The sequence below is a fragment of the Echinops telfairi genome, unplaced genomic scaffold, assembly GCF_000313985.2.
Source record: "Echinops telfairi isolate 266 unplaced genomic scaffold, ASM31398v2 ScPeMD7_7421;HRSCAF=8459, whole genome shotgun sequence".
NCBI lineage: Eukaryota > Metazoa > Chordata > Mammalia > Afrosoricida > Tenrecidae > Echinops > Echinops telfairi.
In genome coordinates, this window is record NW_022111321.1 from 12,177,928 (window position 1) to 12,196,507 (window position 18,580).

Here is an 18,580-nt window from a genome sequence, read left to right on the forward strand (position 1 = left end):
TGGATTCCCTGTGTTTCCAGTTCCTATCTGTGCCAGTGTACATCCTCTGGTCTAGTCAGACTTGCAAGGTAGAATTCGGATCATGATAGTGGATGGGAGGGGGAGGGGAAGAGGGAGGAAGCATTTAGGAACTAGAGGAAAGTTGTATTTTTCATTGTTGGTACATCGCACCCTGTCTGTGGGTGAAGGGAGATGTCAGACAGGGCAGGATATGAAAAAATAAATAATTTATAAATTATCAAGGGCTTATGAGGGAGTGGGGAGCGTGGAGGGAGGGGAAAAATGAGGACCTGGGCTTAAGTGGAGAGCAAATGACGAGAGCAATGAATGTACAAATGTGCTTTACATGATTGATGTATGTATGGATTGTGATAAGAGTCGTATGAGCCCCTAATAAAAAGATTTTTTAAAAAGAAGAACCCAGGTTTGGGGGTTATGCAGACCAAAGTTCACACTTTGGTTCTATTTCTTAAGGAAATAAGAACGCTCTTCACTTCTTAATCCCATAGTTTTCTTTCTGTAAGGAAAGCTTAATAATAGAGCTACAGTACATGATTGCCCAGAAGATCAATTGAGAACAAAGATACTCAGCACAATGCATTCAATAAATACTTGTCATTAATAATAAGATCATGATCTTCAAATAATCATGTAAAAATTAGGAATGAACCTTTCCCGCAAAAGGAAAGTGTATTACTGGTTCCCCTTAAAGGTAGAGATAGAGTCAACACTGCAAATCATTTTAAGTCTCCCATCTGTTTTTGTTTGGTTTTGTTCATTCTCTCCCGTGCTTCCTTTACTAAAAGCATATTTACTCTGAGGATACCTCTCTTACCAATCCCACGGGGTCATCGTGCTGTGAGACTATCAGCTCCGTTTGGGTCCAATGCACCCTTTACCCAACAAATGTGGCCAAAGATTTTAAGCCATGAGAACTAGATTCTCACTCTCACTCTCTCTCCCTGCTGTTTCATTCTTGAGTGGAAGAATATATAGTGGACACAGTTGGGTGGGATCATTTTAATGACAGAGTCTAAGAAAGTCTGGCTTCCTACTGCTGAGATAAAAGGATTGGGCTGACTTCCATCTTTCCTAATACTCAAGAATTTAGCATTCATCTCAGAAAACCTAGAATTGTGTTCTACAGCTCAGACTCAAAAAATGCTGAATGATACAAAGTGAATAAAGCCAAATGACAGAGGTTAAGCAATTTTCTTGGAAAGCATATACACTCAATTGACATGATGAAAGAGGTTTCATAGAGTAGGTAGCATGTCCCAAAGTCCCCAGCCAGATAGGCCAGTCACTACACCCATTTGTGATAGTTAGGTGTTTTGTGCCAACATGGCTCCCATAGGAACATGTGGACGGAGTTGAGCCTGTCAATCAGGTCACAGCTTGATTGGAGGGCAATGGAGATACATGGTTTTCTGGAGGCCAGCCACTTTCTCTCCACTTTACCTTCCTGTTCATGAGCCATGTGGCTGAGACCTGCCAGAGCCTTGTGATGCTTCCACAGCCATTGCATTCACAAGACTCTGCACCCACCAGCCTGTGCTCCTCCTGCATCCTCCATCACTACAGATAGCTGAGTGAGTCTGAAGAGGGGTTTATGGACTAGTATCAGACTTGTGAACTTGATCTGGACCTTTCTGGGACGTTTTCTTGATATCCAAATACTCCTTGATATAAAGCTCTTTTGTACTCATATATGGGTGTCACTGGATTTATTTCTCTAATCAACCCAGCCTAACACGCCATTTCTACTTTATTTTTTCTGCTAATAAATCATCCCTATGCATTTCTTTATAGGAGCCTTGGTGGCATAGTGGGTTACATGTTGTGTTTTTTACTAATCTGAAGGTCAGCAGTTTGAAACCACCAGCTGCTCCACAGGAGAAAAATGAGGCTTTCTGCTCCAGTAAAGATTCAGTCTCAGAAACCCAGTAGGGCCATTCTGCTTTGTCCTAGAGGATGGCAGTGAGTCAAAATTAACTTGATGCAGTGAGTTTGAGTTTGAGTGTTTGAGTTTCCTCTCTGCATTATGACCTCTGCCCGCTCATAGTTTCTCTTGCCTCACAATTTATAACTAATACCTCTTCTCTCTATTTCTTTTCACTCTTTTACACGTGAGTTGCTGCTAATTCTCTCAAGGCTTGTACTTAAACTCCCCAGGATAAAGTAACTTATTAATCAATTAAAAATAATCCAGTATAGAACAATTATACTAACAAATTTCTCTTTCCAGATTGACTTAGAATTCATTGCCTATGAGAGTTGGACACAAGTCCAAGAGCAGGATGGTCCCTATGTAGGGAACTATGAGGACAGGGCTGTGGACACGGTAAAATCAGCGTTGGTCCCAGGAGAGGCTCCAGGCTAAGTCATTTGGGCCTCTGGAGAACTCTCCCTAACAAAAATTGAGGGATGGGGGCAAAGTGGTCACTAAACAGAGTGCTTGGGAAAAGGGAGTATGAAAGATCAACGGCATAAATCTGACCTAAACTGTTAAAACTTTGTCTGGATCTGATCTGGTTTCCAAATTTTTCGGTATATTTGGTTTGTAATATTTTGTTCAGTGTCTTACAGTGTATTTCAGAGGTGTTATGTCCATAGAGGCCATCCTCTTGAAGCTGTATTACATGTTTTTACATTTTTTGGTATATGAAACCTAGGATTGATGAACCTATAGGGATGGCAAGTAGAATAAGGGGTTTGGGGTCAGGGGGCACATTAGTGGTAGTGGGGTAAAGGAAGACAATGTCAAAGAGCCCATGTAGAAAAAGAATGTTTTGGAAACTGTGTTAACAATTTTACAACTCTGCTTGACACGATTGAAATAAGGAATGATATGATATATGTATTACATCCAAACTAATTTTAAAAAAGACAATTAGAAGCCACTGGAGGTTCTGAACAAGTCCAACTACTGGGATATTGTTTAGAAAGATCCATTCATGAGTGTGCAGGGTAAAAAATGCCAGCACAGAATGCAGGTAGGATCACTTGGAGACTATCACATTGGGTCTTGGCTAGAGGAAGAAAGAACTGGCAAAAACAACTCTGAAGGCTTGAATTTGTGTGACCATACCAAAAATAGTAATAGGGTAAAGAGGTAGTTAATTGTGCCAACCTGGCCGATAAACACATGCAGGGTTAATTGAAGGGCAGAGGGATAAATGGCTCAGTGAGCCTCACCTTTCTACTTCTCAGATCTCTTTCTTTCTGGTGGTCGGAGCAGGGTGCAGCTGCCTTAGCCAGTTCCCTGCTTTAGCTGGCAAGGCTCACTTCCTGCAGGACATCCCTAAGGAGAAGCCACATGGACCTACCCAGATGCATCCCTGGGTGTTGGAGCAGCCTTGTGGAGACCCCTGCCAGCTCTGAGATGCTTACACATTCACTGATTTGGCTTTCCTCCTGCAGTCGGCATCATTGTGTGTTTTCTGAGATGGAGGAGGACTTTGTGGATTGGTGTCGGACATATGGGTTAATGTTTGACTTGTGCATTTGGGCAGCACTGGGTTGGGATGTTTTCTTGATGTGCACTTAACCTTTATACAAAACTCTCTCGTATATATGAGTTTCTGTGGATTTGCTTCTCTAAAATACCCAGACTAACACAAGTACTCAAACTGGCCTGTGGGAAAAGAGGAAGGATGAAGTCCACTTTGGGCACAGTCATACTTCAACATGGAAAGGGCCTTACAATGATCAGAACCAATGATTCTCAAACTTCACATTTAATTGTTATGTGGGTGCCTTCTTCAAATTAAATCTTGGTGAAAGTTCAATCTGTGTAACGAAATCAAAATAAAACCTTTGTGGTTGAGGTAAGACTGGAAAGGAGGGTCCTAGAGCCTTCCCACTATTGTATTCTCTCAAGACTTACCCTCCATGTAGGCACACCCCTACAGGGCCTCTTAGATGGTCTGTGGCATAAGGTGTGGAAACAGTGTTCAGTATTTTACAGATGAGGAAACTACAGTCCAAAGAAGCAGAGTGAATTGTCCAAGGACACTCAGCAAGTCAGTGGCAGATCTAGAACGGAAACCCAGACTTCCTCATTCCCACTTCCTTAAAGGAATGACAAATATGCACCTGACCTTATGCGCACCAGAATGCAACACTGCCTGGTCCTGTGCCATCCTCACAATTCTTCCTATGTCCGAGCCCATTGCTGCAGTCACAGTGTCAAGTCATCTCTCTGAGGGCCTTCGTCGTTTTCATGCCCCCTCTACTTTACCAAACATAATGTCCCTCTCCAAAACTGGTCTCTCCTGACAAGTCCATAGTACATAAGATTAAGTCTCACCATCTTTGCCTCTAAGGAACACTCTGGCCATACTTCTTCCAAGACAGATCAGCTTGTCCTTTTAGCAATCCTTGGTATTTTCAATAGACCTCTCCAGCACCACAGTTCAAATGCATTGATTCTTCTTTGGCCTTCCCTTTTCAATGCTCACCTTTCACATGCATATGAGCCAACTGAAAACATCAGGGCTTGGGTCAGGTGCACATTAGTCTTCATAATAACATCCTTGCTTTTCGATACTCTAAGGAGAGCTGGTGCAGCAGATTTAGCTAAAGCAGCATGTCTTTTGATCTCTTGACTGCTGCTTCCATTAGCCTTGATTGTGCATCCAAGCAAGACAAAATGTTGGTAACTTTATATTTAATATTTTCTCCATTAATCATGATGGTACTTATTGGTCCAGTTGTGAGAATTTGAGTCTTCTGTACATTGAGTTGTGATCCATACTGTCATCCATCTTTCCTGATCTGAAACCATGTAGTGTTGCCATATTCTGTTCTCACAGCTGCCTATTGATCCATGTACAAATTCCACTTGAAAAAAGTTATCCATAGTGTGTTATGATGCACACCGTCCAATAAAACACAAATAATCATCTTTCTGGTATTCTTTGCTTCAGTCAAGATCCAGCTGACCTCAGAAGTGGCTGGTAGGATTAAACTGTTCAATAATACAGTGTTTAACTCACGATGACATCAAAAACCGAACTCAATGCCATGAAGTCATTTCTGACTCATAGCAACACTATAGGGCCGGGTAGTACAGGCTCTGTGGGTTTCTGAGACAATAACTATTTATGGGTATAGAAAATCTTCTTTCTCCCTCTGAGTGGCTGTTTTGAACTGCAGACCTTTCGTTAGCAGGCCAACCTGTAACCACAAAGGCTCTCCCACTATACCACCTGAATGGGGTTAAATCATATACTCTCTTGCTTTGGCATTAGAAATTATTGTCAAGATAAAACTAGAGATATAGGCTTAGGAACCTCCAACTTCTCAGGCTTATATGAATCAGAATAAACTGGATGGAAGTGGGTTGGAACTTCTCAGGAAAGAGCTATAGGAGTCTCTCGAGTGGATCAGACTGTCAAAGACAACAGTCCAAAAAGAATACAAGGACTGATGATCGAAACCTAGGGAACATTGATAAGAAGCATGAAAAAGTTCCCAGGGGTAAGAGAAGGTGTAGTCTCCCAAAGCCCTGGGAGGCATGGCCTTAAAAATGGAGGAGGAGTAACCTCAATGTATAATATTTCCTCCTCAGCCCACCCTCTGAAATAATAATAAAGACTCTTTGGATTGAAAAATCCAGCTGCCCCAGAGATTCTTGAATATACCATCTCCCCAATATGATGGTGCTTTTGACTGAAGCTGAGTAACAAGAATTTGAGAGTGAACTGTGTATAACAAGTCAAGCTCATTGCAGTTCACATATTATGCAGTAAGCACTTGCATGTGCTGTGGCAGTAGTGGGCATCGGAAAGAGGGAAATCTTGAAGAACTAGCAGTGTTAATATATGGGTAAGCCATGCTCTTACCTTCAAGGAGCTTCAAGTCTCCTAGAAGAAATAGGAGAGGAATAACAGGAGCAGTGTGAGAGTCTTTTGGGTAGGTTGGTAAACTGGAGGGACAGAGAAAAAGAGGGAGACTCTGGTCAAGATGGATTGACCCAGTGGCTGCAATGGTGGGCTCCGGCACAAATCAGCTATGAGGCTAATGGAGAGCCAGGCAGGGTTTTGTTCTCTTGTACATGAGGTGGCTTATGAGTCAGAACCAACTCGAAGGCACCTAACAACATATGTGGTGTGTGGGTTACCCGTCGGTCTTTTTATTGTACGGTCCATCGTTCAAACCCACCAGGTGCTCTCTTTGAAAAAGATAAGGCTTTCTGCTTCCACAAAAATGTGTAGTCTCAGAAACCCAAGGGGATGTTCTACTTTGTCTGATTGGGTCATGATGAGTCAAAACCAACTCATCAGGAGTGGGTTTGGTTTGGGGTTACCCATGATGAGCCCTGGACTTCCCTATCTGGTAGGCTTCAAAACAAGTTGGCAAGCATTTCTTCAGAGTCTTCTGTTAAAAAGGCACAGCTCTGGACACAAGATATGATCCTAACCCTGAGCCAAACTTCAAGTTAATGGGGGAAACAAAGGCTGCAAGTAAAGTAAACGTAAGGCGCTTTTGGAGTGCAGCAGAGGGAAGGTTTAGCCATTATCTAAAGAAAGGCTTCATGGAGAAATGGCTTTTAGTTGCATCTAGAAGGTTACCAGTTGCTAACAGGCTAGAGGGTTCCCTACAAATACAACCGCACACGTAGACCCAAGGGATCACCAAGTAGCAAACAGTAAAAGGAAAATAGGAAAGAGTGAAGGCCCATTAAGTTCATATATCGAACTTCGAGATGACTTAAATAGGCTGACGGACAAACTGAAGGCACTGAAGGTCTGCTCACAGCCACAGGAGCAGTGTCACTGGGAGGAGGTTCGGAGTGTCTGGCCACTCCACTCTCAGTTCTTGTCCCAGTCACAAGGAAGATATCAGGCAAAGGGCAAACTTCAGATGAGAGTAAGAGAAACGGTTTGAACAGAAAGAGTGAGTTTATTGAAGCGGGATTCTTTAAAGGACCTTTCACTAGTCTAAAAGGCCCAGAAAAACATAATTGTAGACCTGATTGTGGCTCCTGGTGGACTTCCCACCACAGGCTGGCTTTCTAGTGGATCTTCTGTCATTGATGGGTCCGGGCAGTGTCCCTCCTCCTTTCGGGTCGGCACCTCCCAGGCTTCCAGACATGAGGTTGTATCCTTGCCTCAGACCCAGATTTACTCAGTCATTGTGGGGTAGTGGGAATAACTTGCCTTTTCCCATCCAGCCTTTTTCTTATCTCTGTGTCTTGCATTGAGGACGCTGTGTGTCTTGTCTCCTTCCCCTTCCTCCGTGCAGGAGAGGTCTTGAGAAAGCCTGACTTCACGTCTTCTGCGTTTAAGATTCCTCCCAGTGTCGCTCCACTTATCACCTCTTCTCCCAGTGCCATGTCCAACTGGCTAGCAGCAGTGTCCTGGAGAAACACTAAGCTAGGGTGTATCCCCTTCGGTCTTACTTTCTCAGAATCTTCTGGGTCATTTTAAAGTACATGGATGACAGAGTTTGATAGGAAAACAGATCTTCCAAGGTGATGAATTAATAACACCACCACAAAATCACACACACAGACACACACACACACACGCACACGCACACGGACACGGACACAGACACACACACAAAATGCCTGGAGTAGATCAATAATGTCTGGGTTACTCATAAAAACACTAACTTTCCTTTAAAGCTCTTCTGGGGAATAAAATGTATTTATAATACAATTGATAGTTCCACACCCTAAACACACACACAAACCCACACCTACACGCATGCAGGCACATAAATCAATCATTTTATCAACCACAAATTAAATACAGGATCCAACTTGTCCTAAGGACATGTTTTCTCCATCAAGTTTGTACTGGCTTAGCCATCACTCAGTTTTGCAACTCTTTTCCCAACTCCATTGGCAGCACATCTAGTTGATTCCAACTCATAACTCAATTGGGTTTAAAGAAATAGGACTATTAAAAACTTTTTTTTAAGTAAGATAATTTTCAGTCTAAAAATGCAAAAGATGGTTTTCTATTTATAGTAAATCAGTTCTAAATTCAATATATGAACGTATTGGCTCTCTTCTTTCTTATCCAGTACTCTTTGCTACCGGTGAGGGACAAAGAAAAGCTCGGTGCCCCTCATAGTGACTCTGTAGACTGAGTAGAACTCTCCCATAATAAAAACCTTACTGCCATCGAGTGTATTCTGACCCTGCAGGACAGAGTAGAAATGCCCAGTGGGTTTTTGACACCATCACTCGTTACTGAAATAGAAAGCCTCATCTTTGTCCCAGGAGAGGCTGCTGATTTCAAACTGCTGACCTGGAAGTTAGCAGTCCAAAGCTTAACCCACTGCACCATTAGGGTTCTTTTCCAAACAAATGGGTGATTCTTAGTTAAATAGTTATTGGATGAAATAATGTTTAAAGATGGATCCTGATAAGAACACAGATTTATCTGTCCCCAAGATCTCTGCACTCATTTACTATACTAAACATAGCCCACTGTTCTTACTGGCACTCCCTTATTATTAAATAAACAACTATCAACAGGAAATCTGCTGAAGTGACTGCAAAGAATGACATTTTATCCTGTACATAGTAGCTGAGTGGATACAACCATTGCATTCCAGTTGAAGATAAAATGGCTGTTTGTTTTTCCCCAGTATCTGTATGATTATGCTAATCGCCTTCCAGGTAGCCTGAAGGTAGGGGAGGCTCGCCTGAAGTCACATTTCAAAGAGGCAGCTGCCTCATCTTGGAAAAGTCCGCTCCAATTTGCAGGTTGTTCAATGACACAAAGACAGAATTTACAGTTACAAGTTATGTAAAGTGAATCTGTGAAGAGTGGAGGCCAAGAGGAGCCACTTGGCTGATTTTGATGAGGAGAATCAAAACCACTGCCGTTTTGTACCTTTTCTGACAAAATCTAAGTCCCAAATGATTCCATGAAAACCTTCACAATCAACACAGAAGGCTTGCGCCACCACCACAGAATCCCCTTGCTCAGGAGGAATCAATGATTGTAGGAGGGCGTCCTGTCGGTGGAAGTGAGGTGCCAACATGGGCATTGGACTCCCTTGGTAAATGGAGCGGTTACAACAACGGACCCCACATGCTGGCAACTGTGGAGACGGCCTTGGGCCAGGCAGCATTGGTTTTGCTCTGTTATACACAGGTAGCCATAGGTTGGGTCCACTTGACAGTGTTGTACTAGTTAATCATCAACAATTATTTACAGTGCATCAGTTACATATTTCAAGGCAGTCATTGCACACGACAGGAGCCCTCGTGGTGCTAGAGATGGAGCATTGAACTGCCCACTCCCATAGGTAGAATTGCCCCTGTGGGTTTCCAAGGCTGTAACTCTATGGGAGTGGACAGCCTCATCTTTCTCTCAATGAATGGCTGGTGGTTTTGAAATGCTAACCTTGCGGTTTGCAGCCCAATGTGCAACTCACTATGCCACCACTTCAGGGCCAGTCATGCTAAATATGGCTGGGGGTTCTCACTGTGGTCCATGCTGTAGGAAAAGAGGATGAGTTGGTTACACTGTGGCCCTTGAGGAACACACACATCAGACAGCATACTCAATTTATAGCCTGTTTAACCTGTGCCCTAACTTGGGTGGCCACATTTCCCAAGTGGATTTTGGATACAGTAGTGTTTCAGTAGCTGCAAAGCATAGTCCTTGTATTTGCTTATTCCAATCCCACGTACTTCGTTTCCTCCCATTGCTCCTTCTCTTTGTCTTTGCCCTTTTCATCCCCAGCTCCTGCTAGACCAGCCCTGTCTCTAGGTGTTTCTGAGTCAGAGGAGCAGCAAGGACCTGGGAAGCTTTGTAGTCAGCCGACTGGCTCTGTAGCAGGATTCTGACAAGGTCATACAGCTGGTCCCAGCCAGTGGCTCATGTCATTACAGTTACATCTTTACCATGGCCAAGGCTAATGGGACCACCACCCCTAGGACCACCACCCATGGGAGAGCACACTGGGTGGTCTCTATCCTTTGCCAAAGGCTTGGAATGCAACTACAGTGTTACAAAGGTAAAAGAAGTACCTTTCTTAATCAGTGATTGCCCTTAAGTGGAACAAATGGTTAAGTACTTGACTACTAATCAAAAAGTAGACTGTTTGAGTCCACTGAGAGACACTTCAGAAGAAGGGCCTAGTGGTTTATTTTTAAAAGGTCACAGCCTTAAAAACCCTATGAACCCAGCAACATATGTACAAATGTGCTTGACACAATGGATGGATGGACGGATGGATTGTGGTAAGAGCTGTATGAGCCCCCAATAAAATGATTTTTAAAAATCCTAAGAACCCATCACAAGGTTGTATATATTGCCCACCCCACCCCCAGGAGGACAAATAACAGAAATGTGGGTGAAGGGAGACAATGAACAGTGTAAGACACAAAATAACAACAATAATATATAATTAATCAAGGATTCTGGAGGGTGAGAGGGTGGGGAAGGGAGGGGGTAAAAAGAGAAGCTGATACCAAGGGCTCAAAGAAAGAAAATGTTTTGGAAATGTTGATGGCAACATATGTACAAGTGTGCTTAATGCAATTGAATGATGGATTGTCATAAGATTTGGAAGAGCCCCCAATAAAATGATTAATAAAACAATAACAAAAACAAACAAACATTGCCATTGACTGGATCCTGACTCATAGGGACCCTGTAGAACAGAGTAGAATCACTTCTTTGGATTTCTGAGACTAAATCTTTATAGGAGCACACAGCTTCTTCTTTATCCTGCTGAATCGTGGGTGAGACATTGCACGTAACAGGTCGGTGAGTAACCCAGCATGCTACCAAGGCATCTTAAATGCTGCTGTTTGGTGCCACCAACTCCATTCTGAGTTAGAGTGACACTATACACAACAGAAGAAAACACTGCCCAGTCCTCATGATAATTGCTCTGTGGGCCCTTTGCAGCCACCGTCTCCTTGAAGCTCTACGTGACCACGGATGACACCCTTTCTTCCCCAGGACTTGGTCTCTCCTGATAATTAATCTAAAGTACTTGAGATGACGTCTCACCATCCTCCTTTCTAAGGAGGATTCTGCTGCTACTTTTTCTAACACAGGCTTGTTTATTCTTCTGACCGTTGTTATATATATTATCACAGGAACCTTTATTAAACAAAAATATCAAGAATAATTTTTTTTAAATCCTATGAAACCCGGTTCTACTCTGAAGGACCTGCGGGAGTGGGGGGCGGGTCACTGTGACTTAGGGTCAATTCAGCAGCAGGTTAAACTGCCCTAGAGAGCAGCTATCAAGGAAGTCATTGGAATTACTTGCATTTTCATGGAGATGAGAAGAGATGCAAAATCTCTTCAGAGATCTGGTGTTCCCCACCCTTCTCCTGGTGCCAATTATCTTTTCAGTTTCAGGGATTGTGAACATTTACCCCTCTACTTTCAGAAGATTGTTTAATCATGATTTTAAAATTAAATAGGACATATATGCTGATATTTTGCAACTGTAACCTGCACATCAATTCACATGATTTATCTAACTATTTTCCTGGTCCTTTTTTACCTAGGCTTCTTGTTTAAAAGATTTCACTGCCATAAGTCATTTCCGATTCATAGCTACAATATAGGAAAAGGGAAACTGCCTCTGTGGGTTTTCGAGACTAACTCTTTACAGGAATAGAAAGCCTCATCTTTCTCCAGCAGAGCTGCTGGCGGTTTTGAACTGCTGACCATTCAGATCACAGCCCAATGCTTACCACTACACCATCAGGTGATAGGCCTATTTTTATATCTAAATCTAATTTCTGAAACATATACCAATATCCTCAGTATGCAGGACTCTCTATAGAGTATTACTATGTATATACATAGTATTTCAGTGTTTATGGGTAAGGAAGTGATTAACAAGAGGCCAAATACTGTTATATTCTATTCTAAGAACCTTGGAAGACAATTCTGTTGCTGGCCAGTTGCCAGCTCATAGGAGCAGTACAAGGATGAGAACCAGTCTTCTCAAGCATGACTCAATTCTGACTATGATTTTCATGGCTACAACCCTGCTTCCTCGGGGTGTGTTTCCACCCGCTGGGTCCAAAATCTTAGTTCTTCTAGACGAAGTAAAGAATCATCAGTGAGTACATGATCAGAGGGAACACCTTAAAAAGGAAACACTCTTTCCCAAGAGAAAGGAATTGGGAGCTGATAGCATCAACTGTCAGCTATGGGCAAAGAGATGGGTCGGTACACCCTCCAGGTTGTGTGACGCACACTCGTAATAGCCTACCTTCTGGGTGTGTCTGTGTGGATGCACCGCCTGTGGCATGACTACATCCACTCCATGTGGGTTTAAAACAGAGTGTTGTGGCCCAGAGGATTTCTTTTCAGCTGTCATATGAATACCCAATGCTGAGTCAATGAGTGATGCAGAAATAAAGCCAGGGACATGGCTGCAAATAATGACTACTCTGCTCCAGCTGACTGGATCATGTAGCATCGTTGCATTGCGCAAGTTTGGGAAGTAATAGGTTTAGGAAAGGGCTGGATGTTAACAATTTCCATCCATGTCCATTTTTAGGATTCAGTAATATTTTATGTTCAGAAGCACCACAGCCTAGTGGATAACTCCCACCGAGTTTTTACCTTTGTGAAGGCGAAATCCTTGGGGACTGGTTAATCATTCTTACAACTTACAAGTCTGAGCATTTCCCTGGGGTTTTGTATATATTCAGGAGCTACAAACACATTTCATAACCAGTTTAGAACTCGTTATAACTAGTTTACATCCAGAAAATATAAATTATTTATGAAAACAAACCTTAAAATATAAGCTATGAATAAATCTTGGGTGCTCTTATTTTCTAAGCGCTCGTATTCCTCTCCATTAACGGGGATAGTTTAGTATTTCACTAGATGGCGTACACAAAGAAGAGAGGAGCGTCTTGATTCTGCGGTCCAAGTAGAAAGAATTCCCTATTGAACCAGAACTGAAAGTCATATATATTAGAAATGGATACAAAGAAATGTGTGATCAATAGTTCTGTTCTTAATTCAGGAGACCTTTCAAACTTCAAATGAATTCCATATCTTCAAGAAACAGAACATGCATGCAAACCCTTATGTTACTTGACTTAAACAAAGGGAAGTAGCCCTTTGTAATCTAAATAGACGAAGTGCTGAAGGATTACAATTGTAAATCTGAAAGAATAATTTTAGCAACTTTTTTGAGAGTATACGTTGTGTCTCAGGAGAAAGATGGGGATTTTTACTCACTTACAGTTACAGTCTCGGAAATTCACAGGAACAATTCTAACCTGACCTATTGAGTTGCTATGAGTTGTCATCGACTCCACGCGGTGAGTTTGACATTGTGTCTCTGACTTATTTAAACTCTTCACAGCATCACTTCTCACACCAATGGCCTTGACCATTGTGTTAGGCCTGGTTGACTACAGAAATCCAGAGACACTCATATGTATATGAGCTTTATATCAAAGAGTAATTGTATATTAAGAAAACATCCCAGCTGAGTCCAGATCAAGTCCATAAGTTTGATTTTAGCCCATGAATCCCTCTTTAGACACATACAGCACTTGCAATGATGCAAAATTCAAGAAGATCACAGGTTGATGGGGCAAAATCTTGTGGAGCTTGTGGTGGTGGAAGCATCTTTAGGGTTCTCACGGGTCTAAGTGTGGCTCCATGTGGCTTGTTAACAGGAAGGTGAAAGAAAGAGAGAGGGGCCGACCTCCAGTGAGCCATTTATCTAAAGTCCACCCACATTCCTATGGGAGCCATGTTGGCACAAAAAAACCAAACAATCACAGTCACCATATTTAAGACTGTTTAAGTAGCTGCTATTATTTATTTTGCACTTACTAGAGTCTGCTTAGGCATGCACACGGGTTTAGTGCATGACTCTAGACCCTGAATGGCTAGGTTCAAATCTTGTTCTTCGCCTACACATTGTATGACCTAAGACAAGTTTCATAACATCTCCATGCTTGGTTCCTCATTCATAGACTATGGATATAAACAAAATTTGGGGGACAATTAGTGAATTAACATAGCTATGAAGCACTTAAAACAGTCCTGGCACATAAAAATAAATACCTGCTACTATTCTCATCCATGTTTTAGAAATGTGGTTTTAATTGAGACTCTGAGAAAAGATATAATTTCCCAACCATTGCACACATCAATATTCAGGAAGAGGTCAAATCAGTCTTGCTTTGAGGCTGATTTTCATAATGTTTTATATTGTCCATAATACAATAGTGGTTCTGATTCTTCCCAGCCCTCAGTCTCCCAGGGAAGCCTCCCTGTGATCAAAGCAGCCTTCCTGAGAATGGAGACATCGCATTCAGATGGCCTTGTGTTTTCCACCAACAACCCTTTCATATTCTGCATTTTGAGAAGAAGTAGGAATGTTTTGTTAGGAGGCTGGAAGGGGAAAAAGAAGCCAACAAAAGAAAGTGTTATCAAGAAGAGTAGTTAGATTAGCCCATGAATTAGCCCATTAAGTGAGTTAACCCATTAAGTGAAGACAAAGGAGGCCAATAGATTGTAGGAAAGTGGAGAACTCTCAGCTCAGTGTGTGTGTATGTGTTCATCAGGGTCCAGGGGATGTGCCCACCTACAAACTGTGCTTCATTCTTCCATACCCTTTTCAATGTTCATCAGTCACAGATAATTACCATATTTTTCTGTATACAAGACACATACACAAATACCTTTCACATGTATATAAGCCGCATAGCACACATAGGAAACTAGCGTGAGGGCATTGCAAGATTGTAAACAAACAAAAAAAAACAACTAAAAAACATTATTTGCATAAAACAAAAAGCACTAGAATTTTTGGCTAGTTAGGGTGCAGTGTAGCAATGACCATACAAACAACTTTCCTCGAGTTCTTAAATGCTTCCCCCTTTCCCCACCCCCGACTCTCATGATCCCAATTCTATCTTACAAATCTAGCTAGACTAGAGGATGTACACTGGTACAGATAGAAACTGGAAGCACAGAGAAACCAGGACAGATTAACCCCTCAGGATCAGTGCTGAGAGTGGTGATAAGCAGGAGGGGAAAGGGAAGGTGGGGTAGAAAAGGGGAACCAATTACAAGGATCTACATCTAACTCCTTCCCTGGAGGATGGACAACAGAAAAGCTGGTGAAGGGAGACATCAGATAGTGTAAGACATGGCAAAATAATAATAATTTATAAATCATCAAGGTTCTTGTGGGAGGGGGAGGAAAGGGAGGGGAAAAATGTAGAGCTGATACCAAGGGCTCAAGTAGAAAGCAAATGTTTTGAGAATGATGATGACAACAAATGTACAAATGTGCTTGACACAATGGATGGATAGATGGATTGTGACGAGTTGTATGAGCCCACAATAAAATGATTTTAAAAATATGTACATACTGGATTTTGAACACTGTATAGGATAAATAATGCAAAATGCCTACAAATGTTTAAAATATATTTATATTCAAATAATATTTGGAGTTATTTAGAAAAATAAAATAAATTATTAAAGTTTATTTCACATCTTTTTTTCTAATGCTGTCTACTAATTTAAAATTAACATAGACAATTGTGGTATATTTTTACTGGGCAGGGCTACTGTAGACCATGATTCCCTTGAATTCTCTTATCAAAGTCTCTTCCACAGATCTGTCCAGCCAAGAGTAGATGCCTCAATGATATGCACAGGCCTGGGGGCAGGGCATGAAAGCCATGGATAGACCCACAGGCTAGGGTGTCCAAAATATACACAGCTGAGGTCCATGTCCGTGTAGGACAAAGCCAAGGTTAGGGGGCAAAAAGAACCAGTTGGAAAAAGATGTCTCACAAACACTAGGGACAGGCCTGAGCTCTGGGTAAAGGCGATTTAGAGGAGGTCAAAGAACATGTACAATTATAGGAGATAACAATGGAACAGCTGAAGGAGCAAGCATGGTGGTTAGCTTTTATGCTGAGGATACCCAGAGTATGGCTAGGGTAAAGGGGGGTAAGGTGTGGCTAGGTGAAAGGGAGGGATTCTAATTGCTATTAGAAGTTGACAGCTAGTTTATTTCTGAAGTAGGAAGTTGATTATTTTGTCTAAGAGTTAGAGGGAGAAAAAATGGTTAGAATAGAACAAGATTTACAGAAAGTAATATGTATTTTTATTGCAATATCCATGACTTCATAGAAGTCAGAAGTCAGTCCCTGCTCGCTAAGTAATGAGACCCAGATTCTACTGAGGCAAGGAACAGAGCTGTAACTACTGAGTCTGGGCACAGAGTATTAGAAAGTAGGGACTCTGGCTCATTTTCCAATCTGTAGCAAAAATGCAGACTCAATCATGGAAAAAAAGACAGACACAGAGTTACCAAATCTGGATACACAGCCAAAGTTGCTTGGGTGCAGAAAACTTGATGCCCAGTCTGGCGAGTGAGGGGGATTTTCCTCAGTCTCTCCTGACAAGGCCATTCAAGGTGAAGTGACCTCGGTAGCGCAGAAAGCCTTGCTGTAGAAGCTGAAATCCTGGCAGGACCTGGCAATCCTGCAAGATAAAACTGACATATGTACTCATGTCAGCCAAAACCTGAGTAACAGCAGATTAGTGGTATCTTTATTGTAGGATTAAAGGTGCTGTGTCTGGGGCATTGGGCTGCTGTGAGATTGGGGATTCAAACCCACCAGTTGCTCCATGGAAGAAAGATGAGGCTGTCTACTCCCCCAGAGATCTATAGCCTCGGGAACCCTATAAAGGTTACTAAATTAGAATTGACTTGATGGCAGTGGGTTTTAGAAATGGAATTAGCCAGCTGGAAGAAGGAAAGTGGGCTAGCTTGGTATGATCTTGGATAGGCCACTTCTCTGTAGGGTTCAGCTTCTTTTTGGAAAACCAAGGAACTGGTTCGGATGATCTATTCTGTCTCTATTTTTTTTTCCTTTATTAAATTCGAAGCAAACAAGGAACAAAGTATCACCATATTTCTCCTTCTAAAATCTATCATATTGAAAAACATCAGAAGAGCTGATGTTTTTAAATTTAAATGTAACCATTAGCCTGAAGCATATTATATACAGAGACTGTATAATGCAATTCTAATAAAAGAGCGATTCCTTTTTTTATGCGTATAATATTCATTTCATAAAACTCTTTATACTTTTGATGAAGTACTAGTTTATTCACCTGCTTTTGTTACTTTAGTAAACATATAGTGTAAAGAGAAAAAGTGCCAAACAAGCAGATGACACACTGTCATTCCTTTCAGCTTTTTTAAAAATTAAATCATTTTATTGGGGGCTTGTACAACTCTTATCACAATCCATACACACATCCATGTGTCAAGCACATCTGTACATTTGTTTCCCTCATCATTTTCAAAACATTTGCTTTCTACTTGAGCCCGTGGTATCAGCTCATTTTCCCACTCCCTCCCTCCCCGCTCTCCTCTCCCCCATAAACCCTTAATTCATCCTCATACTACCTAATTCTTGGCTGGTTTTGTTGACAATTACTCTATTTTCACTAGACTACTCCAGTAGACACAGTGTTATCTGAAATGCAGGTATTTTACCCTGAAAGAGTGCAGCCAATTTACCCAAGGCAAGTCAAAGGAAGATAGAGAAGTTTGATTGAGAAGGTACACCAGAGAGATCTCGGCAGCACAAAGCAGACTGCCTTTGTAGGGTCTTCTTTGAAGTCAGAAGACATAGAGACAAATACATTTGACTTTGGAATTTACACTTTGGGGAGTCACGAACAGCTGTTCTACATTAACTCGGGTTTCAGGGTAACCATGGGAAGCAACCTTTGACCATCAGCAAGCAAACAGAACAAGAAGGTTTGTTAAGTCTCAGGCAAGTCTCAGGATGCCTTTATTGACTGACTCGATATAGGGCCAGCTTTTAATTACTAGCAGGTAACTAAGAGAAGGCTCAAAGCAATTTCTGGCCCTTTTAGGAGACATCCACATCCAACCTGTGTGCTTTTGAGCAAGGTATCCAAAGGTAAACATTCCAGAGACTGCATTAAGTCCCTTAGACTAACTATTTTGTAAGGGGGATTTTTCCAAGTATACGAAGTAAAATAACCCGGATTACTTAGTCCCCACCCTATTTAACACTAAAAAGTATAACCAATTGCTTTTTTTCTGAGTCTCAAGGGTCAGCTGGGTTCGATACCTCCTGCGAAGAAGTCAGCACGAGCCGTCAGCTCGTGAAGCCAGAGGGGGGGGGCGGGGCACCCTGGGGACTACAACAACACGAGGCTTCAGCACAGGAGAAGGGTCATTCCTATATATGAAGACTAAAGCTGTGAGAAATCAGGGAGCCATGAGGTGAGCCACGGCATGGCTAAACCCCAACGCCTGCATCGAGGTGGATTTTCTTGGCTTCTTTGCAGATATTCCCAGTCTATTGTTACTGCTAAACTGGAAATTGAAAGGTGGAAGCAAAATATTCCCTTAAATCCTGGACATCCACAGTTAGGTTTCAGCAGGAGGTAGGTCAGGGTATTTCTATTTCTTGAAGTTTCTCTGACATAATCTATTGTTGTTAGGTGCCACTGAGAAGGTTCTAACTCATAGCGGTCTATGTACAACACAACGAAACACCATCTGTCCTGTGCCTCCCAGCAATTGTTCT